The sequence below is a fragment of the Vipera berus genome, assembly GCF_964194415.1.
Source record: "Vipera berus genome assembly, chromosome: 2".
Classification (NCBI taxonomy): Eukaryota; Metazoa; Chordata; class Lepidosauria; order Squamata; family Viperidae; genus Vipera; species Vipera berus.
In genome coordinates, this window is record NC_138203.1 from 207,156,904 (window position 1) to 207,173,455 (window position 16,552).

Below are 16,552 nucleotides of genomic sequence, written 5' to 3' on the forward strand. Positions count from 1 at the left end.
AAACCTGTATGAAACTAATCAGAGCAAGAAAATCACATTGCAGCAACCTGTCAAGCCCCAGGCTCAACAATCTGCTGGGTGGGTGAGGGTGCTTTCTGACACAGCCCACCAACCGTCTGCCTCGCCGCCGCCTGATCTGCCAGCCATGTGTTGCTCTGCCGCTTGGCTGGAGGTCAGGACGCTGGAGCCGACCCCGCCAGCTGCCTGGGAGCCCCGCTGATCAGCTGGGGCGTTTGGACGTTGGGTGGACTGCGAGAGGCCCTGGCGGCTCAGCTGTGTTGGTGTGTGTGGGGGAAAACCTGGAACGTAACAGTTAAAGTTAGCACTCTTCCTGCCTCATTACCCTTACCAGTTCTCTTTTGAGGTATGGCTGAGGGAACGCAAGAGGCCACACCAGTAGCTGCAGAAAGCAGTCTGGCTGAGGTTGCTGAGCCTGGGGTTCCAGCTGAAGGAGGAGAGGCCCAGCCAGTGGTAAGGCCTAAACTCCGGGAAGTACAACCAGCAGCCCCGGTAAGTGAGGGCCAGGGAGCAGGTGCCCTAGGGCAATCCAGTGAATGGTGGTATAGCTCAGTATTCACAAACCCAGACACCGGCCAAACCCATATGCCAGCCCCTCCAAGACCCCTGATGGAGTGGAGAGAGAGGCGGGTCACCGACAAGGACGATGGGATTGGAGTTATTCCACAGTGCCTGACCAAACCACCATGGATATCATCAGAGAGAGGTTTGGTGAGGCCGGGTTCCAGGATCCACGGTCAGGGTCCAGATGGGAGGCAGGGCATGGGATGGCTTCGTGGCCCAGCATGGAAGCACCATCAGCCAAGTCAGGCCCATCCCGGTTTTTGATTGGCCAGTCCCAGGCTCCGACTGGGGCCCCAGTATGGCGGCTCTGGATCAGGCGGCCCGGCTGAGCAAGCAAGGCCTTTGTGGGGAGGTAGAATGGTGACAGAGACTGGCAGAGAGGCCACGAGGTCAACAACCAGACTCCTTGGGTCTTCGGGCCAGCAAACAACAGGCCAATGCCCCTGTGGGTCCAGGGATGGTTGGAGCTCCATGGGGTCCAGGGATGACCTGGGGTCCCCTGCCTTTTCCAACCACATTTGATGGGAATTGAGACTGCCTGGCGATGTTCCTGAGCTAAGCTGTCAACCATCTGAATCGGTACACCAGCCTCTACCCGAAGAGCCCTTTGTGGCTCAGGCTGATGCCAGCGATGTTGCAGTAGGAGTGGTCTTACTGCTAAGGAACAAGAAGGGGATGTTGCAACCGTGCGCATACACGTCACGGAAATTGACAAATACCAAGAGGGCCTGGGCTGTTTTGGGAGAAGGAGGTGTTTGCGGTTCGGTGGGCATTATTGACCTGGTGGCATCTATTGGAGGGGGCAGTAGAACCATTTGAGGTGTGGACAGACCACAAAAACCTCAAGGTGCTGCAAACGCCCAGATGCTTTTCTCCCAAACATGTCCAGTGTGCACAATATTTCCAGTATTTCTGTTTCCGGCTACAGTACATACTAGGAGGCAAGAATTTCCTTGCTGATGCCCTCTTGCAGATGCCACAATATAAGAGCAAATGGGAGGAGGTGGTGCAACCACTCATACCTCCTCAACCAACAGACAGCAGCGTGAGCAGTACCCCATAGCCTGGCTGTCGACATGCTTCAGGAACTACATAGGGTGGTCCAGAGCAATCCCTGGGTACAGGAACTCCCAGATTTCCTGACACGAAGGGACAGCCTGGCATGGAAGGGTGATAAACTCTACATCCCGCAAGCTTTACAGGAAGGGGTGCTAAAATGATGCCATGACACAAAACAAGCAAGGCATTTTGGATTCCTCAAGACCCTGCACCTCGTGCGACGCCAGTTCTGGTGGCCACACATGAAAACGGACATAGAGGCATATGTTCAGGGCTGTCATATTTATGCTACCACAAAACACCAAATGGGGAAACCAGCGGGTTTGGTGCAGTCGGTGGTGGACCCGACCCTACCGTGGGAAGACATCGGGATGGTAGAGCTGCCAGAGAGCTGTGGGTACATGGTGATCTGGACTGTTGTGGACCTTTTTTCAAAACAAGCCCATTTCATACCATGCAAGGGGTTACCGTCAGCTCAAGGTATCCAAAATGTTCATACAGCATGTATACCGCCTACACGGGATGCCCCAGCAGATTATTTCAGATCGGGGAGTACAATTCATGGCTATGTTTTGGCGAACCTTCATTCGGTCCATTGGGTCATTGCAAGGCCTCAGTTCTGCATACCACCCCATTACTAATGGAGTGGCAGAGCGTGCCAATGCAATGGTGGAGCGGTATCTATGAAGTTATGTCTCCTATCAGCAGGTGGACTGGGTTGACCTCCTACCATTCGCAGAGGTGGCCTATAACAACGCGGTGCACAGCAGCACTGGATATACCCCTTTCCAAGTGGTGCATGGCCAGGACGTCGCTATCCCTGAGTACCAACAAGAGGACCCCACGCCCTACCAACCACAAGAGTGGATAACCCACATGGGGGAGTTTGGGGTAACGTGAAATGAGCCTTGGTTAAAGCAGAGGCCAGCACACAAGCCCAGGCCAACAAAAAACGAAGTCCCCAGAAACAGTTCCGGGTGGGGGACCAAGTATACTTATCAACCAAATACCTATGGCTAAGGGTGCCCTGCAAGAAATTAGCCCCCAAGTACCTGGGTCCCTTCCAGATCACACGGATTAACCCGGTAACCATTAGACTGCATCTGCCCTGGGTCCTAGGAAAAGTACACCCAGTGTTCCATTGTAGCCTCTTAAAACCGGCTGGGAACACCCCTTGTAGACCCGGGGAGGGGAAACCAGGTCCCATCCAAGGGGATCAGTATGAGGTACAGGAGATCCTAGACTCCTGGTATCGAAGGGGGCAACTGTAATATTTGGTGAGATGCGTGGGTTATTCCGGGACGGATGCTTCTTGGGTGCGGGAACCAGATGTACATGCTGCCCGGTTCATTGATACCTGGGTAAGCCGGAAGGGGAGGTGGCCGTCCAGTCCCTCAACATGTCCTTACTTGTGTCTTCTTGTCTTCCAGGTGGACCCTGGTAGGGCGAGCTGCCTGTCAAGCCCCAGGCTCAACAATCTGCTGGGTGGGGGATGCCTTCTATGCAGCCCGCCTAGTGTCTGCTTCATTGCTGCCTGACCTGCCAGCCACAGATTTCTCCGCTGCTCAGCTGGAGGTGAGAACACTGGAGCCAACCCCGCCAGCTGCCTGGGAGCCCTGCCAATCAGCTGGGGCGTTTGGACATCGGGCGAGCTGCGAGAGGCCCCGGCAGCCACCGGAGGAGCGGAGGCAGCAGCTGCATCCACCCCGGGGTGCCGGCCAGCTGGAAATGCCAGGACCTGCACTCCATGGCCACCGAACAGCTGGTGAGCCTGGTGAATGCTCCCAGCACCTCTGTAGGCAGGCTCGGCATGCTGGAACTGAACCTCCCTCCCCCACCCAACCGGCTGTACTCCCAGGTGGCGAGAGGGAACCTACCGGATGGCTGACCTGACGGTGGGACGGAGAGTTGTGCGGACAACAGAGGATGATCAAAGGCTATAACTAGGGAGGAGGGAGGGATTTATACCTGCCAGGATGCTGGTCTGCTGGGAATGGAGGGGTGGAGCTGGGTGGAGCTGCAGGAGCAGGGTACTTAGAGCACTGGGAGCAAACCACTCCCAGTGCTAACTTTGTTTGTGTTTTAAGCATCTGTTAAAATTTCATTCCTGTTTCCCAGTTTCCTGTGTATTTCTTTCCTGTGTTGATGGGGGGGGGGGAACCAGGACCATTACAGAGGTAACACAACCAAGGTGAATGGGGCACAATGGATGGGGAGCTGAGAAGGATGAGTGTGAAGAGACTCAATATTATTAAGTTGATGGGAAAACTTCATTAAATTGCAAAGTAATTTGCTCAGAAGGGCTGACCAACTTCAGCCTGGATACAGCTTCAGTATTTCAGCCTGTCTGGCTGCAAACCAAACAGCATCTCCCAGTTTGCATGCTGCAATGTTTCATTATATGTCAATTATGGGTTTTCTCCACAATATTTTGATGGATGAAATCAGCCCATTAGATCGCAAACTAGGCTGAGGCTTTGAAGCTTCCCCTCCTGATATTTTACAGGAACTCTTTTTTTTCTGGATCACTCAGTGAATTACATTAGTTTGCCTGAACCATGAACCCAATGTCTTAAATTCAATGAGTAAGCTAAGAAGCGTACTGAGCTAAAGAACAGGTCATAACTTGCATTGATGTATTGATATAAAAACCAGAAGGAAAGGTATGTAGATAAACCCTATTAGATTGGGAAACAATAAAAACAAGGGGACAAGTAATATTGGCATGTGAGTTAAAGTATCTTGTGCACATTTGAATGCTCTTATCTTTGAGCAATACGTGTGCGTGTGCAGATTGAATCTGCAAATAACGACACAGTAATTGCATGGACATAACTAAAGTGAAACATAAAATCCTAATACATTATAGCAGATGAGTTTAAATTAAAATCAGATACATAGGAAAAGAAATGCTGATACCTCACCTTACCTATAAAAGAAGGTGATCCTAAAATACTAATGATCACTAAGAAGTTGCTGATGTTTCCAAGTGACCAAGTCTGACAAAATCTTGCTTGTGTAAATCTCATAACTGCTCATTTACAGGAAAAAGGAAATAGATTCCCAACACAAAGAACTAATCCGTTTGTATCACTTTTCCAGTACTATCATTTTCTTGGACATGCAGGATTTTAAGGAGTTGTGGCTGAATTCTCAACATTACCAAGACACAGTAATTGGCACCAATTAAATTGCTACATTCATGTTTGAATTGCTTTTACTGGCAAGTCTCATTGTCTTATTTATACTGAGAGTATACTGAAAATATGTTTGCTTGTGGTTTACTCTGAATCAGGGCCAGGAGAAAACAAATCATCTTGAGTCTCCATTCTAAAGATGGTGTTCTCTCTTTGTAAACTAGACGCCACCTCAGTTCTGTGGAATTATTTATCTTTCTCTCTTGCCTTGGACAAGCTATAAAATAATTTTTTATTTCTTTGAGGCTTGTGGATGCATTTTTTTTCCAAAAAATATATATTCCTGCTTTCTAAAGAACTGCAGACTTGGGCATTTTCCAACACATAGTTGAAACTAGGAGAAAAATTCTTTCAAGCTGAAGAAGCCAGAATATTAACTGTTCAGTTCCCAAATATCAGAGCCCATATAGATCACTGAGAATTAAAATTGGCTGAAGTCATGCAATGTCCAGGTTTCTCCCCTGTCCCCAAGGATTTTTATATCACCGGATGAAAACTGCAAAATTTATAGAGCTATAGAATTTGTCATAACAGGAGGAAAATCACAGCGATCCATATTGTGTATATACCAGACATGTCAAACACAAGGCCCGGGGGCCGGAGCCGGCCCGCAAAGTGGTTCCAGGCGGCCCGCGAAGCCATCCTGGAAACAGTGAGGGAACGGCCCCCACTGCCTTGGCCCTGGCCCAGGGACCCTCCTTCTGCCAGAGACCCTCAGATCTGTCCCACTCCTGCCCCCATAGGCACCCTTGATGCGAACGATGTAGAGCTGGCCATGCCCACCCAGTAGGCTATATGCACTCTAGCCACACCCACCCAGTAGGCCACGCCCACCCTGGCCATACCCACCCGCCCCCCTGAGGGCAACCGCAATGCTGATATGGCCCTCAGTGAAATTGAGTTTGACACCCCTGGTATATACTAAGCCAGTAAGGAGATAAATACTAAAGGATATTAAAGTTGACAAACTAACAACTTTCCTATCCAATATTAGATAATTGAATGACAAAAAATGACAATATGGCCATGTACAGTTGCAAGAAAAAGTATGTGAACCCTTTGGGATTACGTGGTTTTGCATGAATTGGCCATAAAATGCGCTCTAAACGTCATGTAAGTCACAACAATAGAAAAACACAGTCTGCTTAAAATAATACTTCACAAACATTAGCTGTTGTCATGTTTTAATTGAACATAAGATGGAAACATTCACAGTGCAGGGTGGAAAAAGTATGTGAACCCCTAGCCTAATGACTTCTCCAAGAGCTAATTGGAGCCAGGAGTGAGCCAACCTTGACTCCAATCAGTGTGATGATATTGGATGTGTTGCTGACAGCTGTCCTGCCCTTTAAAAACACACGCCTGTTTTGGGTTTACTGGTCTCAAGAAGCACTGTCTGATGTGAACCATGCCTCAGAAGACCTACGATCAAGAATTGTTGACTTGCATGAAGCTGGAAAGGGTTACAAAAGTATCTCCAAAATTCTTGATGTTCATGTGTCCACGGTAAGACAGACTGTCTACAAATGGAGAAAGTTTAGCACTGTTGCTACTCTCCCTAGGCGTGGTCGTCCTGTAAAAATGACTGCAAGAGCACAGCGCATAATGCTTAATGAGGTAAAGAAGAATCCTAGAGTGTCAGCTAAAGACCTACAGAAATCTCTGGCACATGCTAACATTTTTGTTGACACATCTACAATAAGGAAAACATTAAACAAGAATGGAGTACATGGGAGGACACCACGGAGGAAGCCATTGCTGTCCAAAAAAAAAATTGCAGCACATTTGAAGTTTGCAAAAGAGCACCTGGATGTTCCACAGCACTACTGGCAAAATATACTGTGGACAGATGAAACCAAAATTGAGTTGTTTGGGAAAAACACACAACACTATGTGTGGAGAAAAAAAGGCACAGCACACCAACATCAAAACCTCATCCCCACTGTAAAACATGGCAGAGGGAGCATCATGGTTTGGGGCTGCTTTGCTGCCTCAGGGCCTGGACGGATTGTTGTCATTGATGGGAAAATGAATTCCAGAGTTTATCAGGACATTTTGCAGGAAAACCTACGACCATCTGTCCGCCAACTGAAGCTCCGCAGAGGATGGGTGATGCAACAGGACAATGACCCAAAGCATACAAGTAATTCAACAAAACAATGGCTTCAACAGAACAGAATATGCCTTCTGGAGTGGCCCAGTCAGAGTCCTGACCTCAACCCGATTGAAATGCTGTGGCATGACCTTAAGAGAGCGATTCACACCAGATGTCCCAACAATATTGCTACACTGAAACAGTTTTGTGAAGAGGAGTGGTCCAAAATTACTCCAGATCGTTGTGCAGGTCTGATCTGCAACTACAGGAAACGTTTGGTTGAGGTTATTGCTGCCAAAGGAGGGTCAACCAGTTATTAAGTCCAAAGGTTCACATACTTTTTCCACCCTGCACTGTGGATGTTTCCATCTTATGTTCAATTAAAACATGACAACAGCTAATGTTTGTGTAGTATTATTTTAAGCAGACTGTGTTTTTCTTTTGTTGTGACTTACATGATGTTTAGAGCACATTTTATGGCCAATTCATGCAAAACTCCACATAATCCCAAAGGGTTCACATACTTTTTCTTGCAACTGTATTTTCCCAATTTTTTTTTGGTCATTCTCTATTTCTGACTGTTGTTTGCCATATTCTCCAGGTTTAAGTTTCCAAAGAGATATTTTCAGACTTGTATCTTCCTTCCAATGATGGACAAAATACATTCTTGCTGCTGTAAGCATATAGAAGCTCAGTAAATTATGGGATTTCTTATGGGATATTTTTCTAGGATTCTATGTAATAAGAAGAAATGTGGTTTCATTTCAAATTTGATTTCCATAATTTTCTGTATTGGACTATGTATATACAGTATATGTTTTTGGTACTTTTTTACTTGTCACCACATACTGTAAAATGTTCCTTCTGTTTCGTGGTATTTCATGTTTCATCACATTTGTAACATTTATTACTGCATGATTTATGAATCTTAAGGATTGTTGATAGAGTTGGATAATTTCTGTATATATTTACCATTGTATTAACTATGGTGCCATGAGATGCTTTGTCACTGCTGTGATATAGAGCTATCCCACAGGCTTTTAATACGTTCACACTAAAAACAGTGTTCTGGAAATGAGTTGAAGCATTTCTTTGTTTTAGTTATTGCAAAAGAACTGCCCACTAAGACTTGCAGAAATCCTACTGCCTTAGCTTTCATTTTATTTCTGCAAGATTTTTTTTAAATTTTCTTTCATTCTTTCTAAAAACAAGCCAATCTCTGTGAAAGTCAAAAGACCTCAGTTAGAAAGGAAATCATTCTTACTGCTGGGAATATGAAAGAGTAGACTCTTGTGTTCCTGACATTCATTCTCTTCTTTTCCCTTCTTTTCCTGGACTAGGCCTCCCAGGGCCCTTCCAGATTCTATTCTATTCTATTCTATTCTATTCTATTCTATTCTATTCTATTCTATTCTATTCTATTCTATTCTATTCTATTCTATTCTATTCTATTCTATTCTATTCTATTCTATTCTATTCTTATTTCTTTCCTTTCCATTCCATTCTAATTTAACTTAATATGTGTCGGGCCTCGGGAGCCCGACACTCGAGGGGGGGCCCCTCCAACCCCCCGGCACCCCCTGCCCTCCGGCCGCCGGATTCACCTGGCTCCTCGGCGACCCGTAAAGCACCGGGGACCGCGCCGCCGCCTCAGCCGCCTCCAGACGCGCCGGGGCTGCCGTCTTCGCCCGGCGGCGCGTCAGCGCAGGGCTCCCTGGCTCGGAAGCCTCCGGGGGCTGGGCCGCCGCCTCAGCTGCTTCCGGATGCGCCGCAGCAGAAGGCTTCAGAGACCCCGCCGGTGCGGCTGTCTCCTCCGGCCGACGCCATGCCTGCGCAGGACTATGTTATTCGGGAGCTGGCGAGGCCGTTAGGGGACGGGTCCCTCCCCGCCGTGGTGCCCGGGTGGCTAGGGGCCTTGTGCATGGACGACAACAGGGGGGTTCGGAGTTGGGCGCGGCAGCGAGGGGGTGAGGGGGTGGAGCACGGTGGTGGCAAGGCACGGGAGGGAGCTTACCTGACTGGGCGTCGGGCGAAGGGCCTTGTAGGGGAGGGGTGGGGAAGTTATAGGGAATGGGAGGGCGTGGGCGTGTTTGGGTGGAGTATGGGTGGGGTTTTCGGGTGTGTATATAGTAGCGTTGGCTGCAGGTAGCGGCCAACGCTGGCTTTGTTTCTTGTTGCGGCTGTTGCCTTGGAGAATAAAGTGCTTGCAGTTCGCAGCGGAGGTCTCTCGTTCCTGTGTTCAGCACCCTGCCCTGCTTGCTGCAGGACGAGCTTTGACAATATGCTTCTTTTTCTTCCACTTCATCTGTTTAAGGAACATTGAAGGCTGGCTGAATCTGTTCTTAGCTTAATGGTCTTTACCACAGGAACAAAATTGAAGAAATTGTAATCAAGCATGAAGAAGGAGGTATCCCTCCTACACCTCAGTGGCATGTTGGTCCCTTGGTTTTTCTTTGTTTTTGTTTTGGGATGCCTTGCTTAAAAAAATATTTCCTTTTAATAAAAGATGATGGATTAACAACTGTCATGCATTTTTATCTGACAGCATGAAAACACTTTGTTCCTGTAAAGATACATTCTTCTTATGAACTGTGTTTTAAGTTCAGTTACCTATATGGTTTACTTGTTACTTTTCCCCCTCACCTATTTGAATTGGCTAGTCTAGACTTCCTGTTTTCTTACGCTAAAAAAGATAACAAGTATTTAAATAAACAATACGTAGGATCCAAATATCTAAACAAAGCCACAATTTTTTGTTGTTGTGCACTTTAACTTTTGCAATTTTACATTCCAGTAGCAACTGATCGGTAGAATACCAAGGGAATATTAATAAGCTTAGAAATATGGCTGTGCATGTTTGAAAGAGGCTAAACCCATGGTTTCTACAAGTAATATTAATATATTCAGAGTGTACAAGCAATAACTTATAATAGTGCATAATTGAGCAGAAACTTAATTATGCCCCATTACTCATCAGATTGGGAAGGACTCTGTAGATTTATTTAAACATGAATGCCAAGAAACAACACATGCATTCCTTTCATACATTTTAAAGGGATTTCCCCCCTTTTTTGTTTATACAAACGAACACAATTCCCAGCATCATTTGTTATGTCCTTCAGTTATCTGCCAGGATAAGCAGACCAGAACAATCTTTAACTTTGTATCCATTACAATCAATGAGAACATTGTCCTGAACTGTAACAGAGTCAAATGATTCAAATCACAATTCTCAGGTCATAGACTCACACTAACAATAAAGAGTATCTATTAATCTATGTGTTCTTTTAAACCAGAATCAAGAAGTAATAAAAGAAACTTATTTCACAGGGTTGTGGTGGAGAAAACAGGAGGCAGGAATACATTTAGCAGTCATAATTTGGGCCTGGTAACTAAGTTGTTAAGTGAAGTGCTTGCTAAGTGAAAGCATGACCATGTTAATGATCTTACTTCGTCTTTACTTTGCTTTATAGATTTGAAAAACTCATAATGTGAGTGTGAACGGTAGCTAAATGAGACAGTTATTAAACAGAACTAATTGTATTAGATATGTTTGTCACCTTGAGTTATACATACAAAAGGTAGAATTATCCTGCGTCAATACCTCTAACACCATAAAACATCTTCCTATCCCAGATCCTTGGGAAGGACTTGATAGGGGGGTAAAAATGCCAAATCCAGTCTGAACATTTGGCTGACTATGTGACTAACCATAAATGGAAAAAAAACCCAAAACCCAGCACCTGGCAATTGCGAAAGGCAGCTTTGCATGAAACAGTTTACATCCAGCAACAGTATCTTTAATGCCCTCAAACAACATCATCTCCCTCTCCCAGGTCCTTGGGAACGATTCAATCAGAGGACGAAAATGCCAACTCCAACCTAAGTATTGTGCTTACTGTGTGATCAATCATCATCATCATCATCATCAATCTGCGTACCCCAGGTGCTTGGGAAGGACTGTATGGGAAGGCAAAAATGTCAAATCCAGTCTAAACATTTGGCTGACTATGACCAACCATAAAATTGTGATGCTAGAGGTGGTTTCTGAACTTTAAACATTGTAGTCATAACCCAAGAATCTTCATGGAACAATTGCACATATGTTGCTACACATGAAGATCATGTACATGAGTTATGCCATTTGCCATCAAAACCCTGAGATTAAGGGGAAGGGGCTAGTAGCAGGCATTCTGTCTTCCTTAGTGACAGTAACTGCAAGGAGCCGACAGTTCCGATTGCCTGACACATTGCTTGCACATGTCCCACTGCACAGTTAGCTTTAGTACTTTATCATACTAAAGCTGGGAGTAAGGTTAGGGATAGACAAAGAACAGAAGAGGTCAGTGGGGAATACTGTAGAGGTCAGGTAGTAGGTCAGGCATACCAACAAAAGGCTAGAGGTTAAAGCTGAGCCCAGGCAAAATTAATGTTGTGCTTTTAGCAGAACAGCAGTAGGAAAATGCAAGTGGGATCACACCAAATAAAAAAAGAGCAAGGGACTCTGATAATAGCTATCCAAACTGAAACTTTCCTCAATAAATGCAAGACTCAGGCCTAGAGAAGTAAAATGTCCATAAACTTTGAAGTCATGAAAAAAAAACCTCAAGTGTCTTGAGTTTTCTATCACTTAAGCCTATATCCTCTGTTACCCTTACTTTCTATGAAAGCAGGTTAGCACAAGAATTTCAATCAGAAATTTTCTACATCCAAGAGAATTTTCTCTTTGGATCTACCACTTCCTGCTTCTGTCAACTTCAAGATCTTCCTTCTCTTGGTTTTCTAACGCCAGAATTTTGAGATCTTCCTCCAGGACAGGAGAGGACATCAATCAAGTTACAAGCCAGAAGAAAGCTGAATAGCCAAAACCAGACACAGAATTAGAATTCAGTTACCGCAATCCATGGCAACAGTTAGGAAAAGCAATGTAGAGGGGGTTCTTTTACTCAATACAAGTTTTATTACATATATAATTTCATATGTCTCATACTTGTTCTTACTCTAAGATCAATTAATGCTTCCTAGAGTATGTTATGTCCCAACTAGTTTAAATACTGTGTCCGACTGTTAATAATCAGATGGGAAGTATTTTTTTCCAGGCAGGAAATATTTCCTAGAAGACAATTTTCTTCAAATTCCAGCATGCTTGACTCTTCAGAGATCCAAAATGTTGAAGGGCTGTATAGAGTGGCTAGAAGTTGATGTTCATAAATGATGGTCTAGAAATTTAAGTTTTCTGGTGATGTTTCAATTGCCATATCTTTGGTGACCCAGAATAATCAACCAGCTAACCACAACAAAAGAAAGCATATAAATCTTTAGTATCCAGGTTTCTGTCTGATATTCAAGGACTAATTTATTAATTATATGGCAGCAAGTCTCACAAAATTTAGGGCATCGTCCTCCAAACCTGGCTGGTAGACCTACTGTACTACTTTTATATTCAGATAATGTAGCCATCATTTCAATTTCACCCATTGACTTGAAGAGAAATCCTAAGTCAAGTGCACAAACTGTTTAATTATTAATTAGCAAAAAATAAAAACCATGGTTGTTTCAAAAAGCTTTTTAGACAGAATTATAGGAGACAAGTGATAGGGAATAAAATTGAATAGGTTCAGGCCTTCAAATATCTGGGACTTGTTTTCTATGCCACTGGCTTATGGACGCTCCAAACTCAACCTCTATAAGGGGTCAGAAGTATAGTTGCCATACTAACAGTTTTCTGTATGATAGAAGGTAATTACATACCTAGTGGAATAAAAGTATTGGAGGCCAAAGTAATAATGCAGCTGTCTTAAAACTTCCAAATATCTGCATATAAGAATTTAGAACCATTAGATGTTGCTCTCCACCACCAACCCCCAGTTGTACAATTTGATTTACACTTTGTGTAGAAACCACTTGATACCACCCTAAGGCACTGTAGAGTCTTCTCTGAGGTATTGATTTCAATGGGACTGATATCCAAAGCATCTTTCAAGCAATATGCCAGATATATAGCCCTGCAAAATGATCTTAGCCAAGTTCCACCATATATTAAGTGAATTCACAAAAATGTACAATATTATGCCTCAAAACACAAGAAGATCTTTTACACTTGCCTGCCCTAATGCTCTTTTGGAAGGAAAATTCTAGAATATACCTAAAGAGCTGCTGCTACCTGTGCCCCTCTGGTGAAGAGGAAATTGTAAATGTGGGTCATGTGTTACTACTGCCTTTTTAATAGAAATCTATAAGACATGTATATTTCTCCATTTACCATATGATACCAAGTCAGCTTGGAGGCTGATTACTTTAGTCTTCTGCTAACTGACCAGAAGGCAGAGATTTTAGATAGTGTAGCCCAGTTTTGTGTCAGAGCTATGATCATACATAAGTAGCTGTGCCAAGTGAAGTGATGCTGAACTTTGCCTATGCTGCCATAATTCAATATATATTATATTCCTGTCTACCTTATACACAAAGCATTCCATGTCTTATCTTGTTATTTTCTTGCTGTGGCTGGTTGGATCATAACTCTCATAATCCCAGCCAAGCCCTAGTAAGGCTTCAGCAGGTACAAGGCTCAATGCAGTACAAGTTGGGATAACTTTACATTCTCATAAGGCCTTATAGATCCTCTTACTTCTTCTCTATATATCTATAGTTATCTACCTTAATTAAGTAAAACATTTAGACTATAGTTTGTAATTTTATAAGTTTCTGTCTGGCTTTAATCCATATACTTTGCCATTCTGTAACAATAATTCTTAATTTTTATTTTTGTATTATTTCAGTGCAAAGTTTTACTTCTATTTTAGAACAATCGTTATGTTGCTTTATGTTGGTCTATGACCAAAACAAGCAATTAAACACAGAGACTAATGAATCAAATGGAAATAGTGATCGCGATGTAATTCCTCTGAAACACACGAGTGCACGGGGGGGGGGGGCAAAACTACTATTAGTACATTTGATTTAAAAAGAAGTGATTTTTCTAAATAGTAAAAAAAAATTAAAAATGCTTAGAGATCTCAGTATTTTAAAAAATGTCATCATACAAGCCAATTAGAATATTGCATACCGAAGCTAAAACTAAGATTAGAGACTTTCTTGTGTCTAGCTTAAGTCCTGGTGTTTACAGTATAGTGATCCATCCATGTAATTCTGGTGGAAGCAATGTGGAAGTCATTTGCCATTGCCTTTTTTTCAAAAGTTTTTTTTTCCCTTCAGTTTCCCATGTGTGCTTTCCTGATCCAACTAATACAGCCAAGCTCTTTTGCTCAGGCAATGTCAGTTAAAAGCTGCTGCTTTACCGTTAGAAGCTGCAACTAACCAGAATACTTTACAATACATTTGAAGCAATGGAATTGGAAGATGCAGGATAGTGATGCAATCAGAGGTAACCAGATGAAATCACAGGCCTCCATGACAAATCATAACTAAATAAATCACTGGATCCAGACAATATCCACACAAGGATACTGGGTGGACACTCAGAATCTAATACAGTAAAAACAAATGTGAAGTTGCTGATCTTCTAATGCAAGCATTCAACTTTTTCTTAGAAAATATCTTTTGACTCCGAGGACTGGCAAATAAATAACCTAACCCCCTTGCATTTTTCCTAATTCTAAACTCAAATGCAGATAGTGTATTTCACTTCTGTTCAGTACTTGACGGGGTGGGGTGGGGTGGGAACAAAAGCATGTCATTTTCTATTTAACTTCAAGGTTGCATTTGAGCAATTCAGGTGTGCCAGATGCAGCAAAGATAGCTGAGCTAATAGACTAACCAGGGCTTCTACCCACTGCTTAGAAGCAGAAAATGAGTCCAGTCTAAGATCAGGCACTGAGCCTTGCAGTTCAGAAGTAGCTGCCACAGCAGCAATGGGAGAATGGAAGTGAAAAGGGAACATCCCTGCTGCATTTGCTTCCTTGGCTAGGCAGTAGTCTGAATCTCTCCATGTTTCTTCAGAATAAAGCCTAGCTGGAATAATAATTATTTTAAAAAAAACTCCATCAAATTCAGTCTAGGCAAGGAGTCCTGGGCTCAGGGTATATTCTCTGCAGAGTTCTGGCACTCAAGGTCTTTTTGTTGTTTTCCTGAAGGACCCAGAGTTGGGTATACTTCAAAGAAAAACTGAAGAAAAGCAGAGGAGAGTTAAATAACCTAAAATGCATCACGAGACATCATCACACTCTAATTGCAGTTGGGCTGCCAATAAATTTAAAATAATAATAATGAGCAGGTTAAAATAGTATAGGTTTTACTAATACAGACTGATAAAATCTTGACTCATAACACACCAGATATAACTGTGGTTGAAACAAAGAAAGTGTGGATAGAAATAGAAATTGAGACATTATGGCGTAAACTGGCCATGGTTGTCCCAGTTGGATGCCATACCACTGGATGCCATACCAAAACTACTGGATGGCACATAGAAAATTTGTACATTGAGAAAATTACTGTCAACTGCAAAAGGATCTGCACACATACTATGCTGATATATTGCTGCATCCTAGATTCTTGGAAAGAACTCAATGCGTAATAAGGCCAACACCAGCTCAATAACTTTCAGCCATAGCTTCACATTATTGGGAATAAATAATAGGCACTTTGAAACATTAATTATTATAAAATTAATATATATGACATTGTTCAGTTCAAACCTTCCCTCCCCAAAAAAGAAAGAGAAAGGATGAAATTTATTTTGGTAACAAGAAAGCAAGCCCATGTTACAATTGTGTTTCTTTCAGATAAACAGAGGGATGTTCAGATAAACAGCTATGGGATTTGTGTTCTTGCCTCATAGTTACCTATGCATTTTAATCTAGATGGCTGAATATTGAGTGTATTAGTATTGTCATCATGGCATTCTACAGACCAGTTAATTTTTGCTGTATCAACAACTGAATTTGAAATGAAGTTCTTTCTCAAAGATCACCCACGAAGTTAATTTTCGAAATTGAAATCAGGATTTGGAGCAAGTAGCTTGTGTTCTTTTATAACAGTAGTTAAGAAGATGCCCTACAAACATACATGCACTGAAATGTACTATACACTGTGAGAAATACTGGTGTGATGAAGTACCCACTTTGGCGAGTTCATAGGTCAAGTAATAGAAAAGTTCTAAATGAGCTCTTCTGAGCTTACAATACTTGTTTCAAATTCGAGACAGGTTGTTCCAGCATTACTGGAAGCATCCCAATACTGCTCCAGCCATTCCAGAAGTGTTTTATGCTCAATTGTTCTAACTTGTGTTCAGAATGGGGGCTTTGGATCTTGAAATGGGGATGTTTCAAGTTTCAGATACTTGCAAGTTGGTTAAAACAGCACAGAGATATTACAGAAAAGTCAGAAAAAATGTCATGAACCTGAACTAGGGTATTTTGATACCAGGGCATCCCTTCTCAGAATGTTTTGAATTCAATGTATTTTTCTTGAGGCATAAATGCCAACACTGCCTATAAAGGAGAAAAATTAAGAAGCAGGTGATAGAGAAGATGCCTGAAACATGGAAAAGGATAACTAGCCATTTCTATCTTTCCAGGAGTTATTGCTATAGTGGCAACTAGGCTAAAAGTTTTCTCTTCTGCAATTATCAGCAATATTCCGAGAACAGAGTGCAATA

General features: G+C 43.2%; 1 protein-coding gene across 1 annotated transcript in view; it reads right to left on the reverse strand.

Moving 5' to 3' along the window:
* The window catches only part of PDGFRB (platelet derived growth factor receptor beta), a 132,238-nt gene that overhangs the window by 114,622 nt on the left and 1,064 nt on the right, over positions 1 to 16,552 (reverse strand). The gene's annotated exons all lie outside the window — the stretch shown is intronic.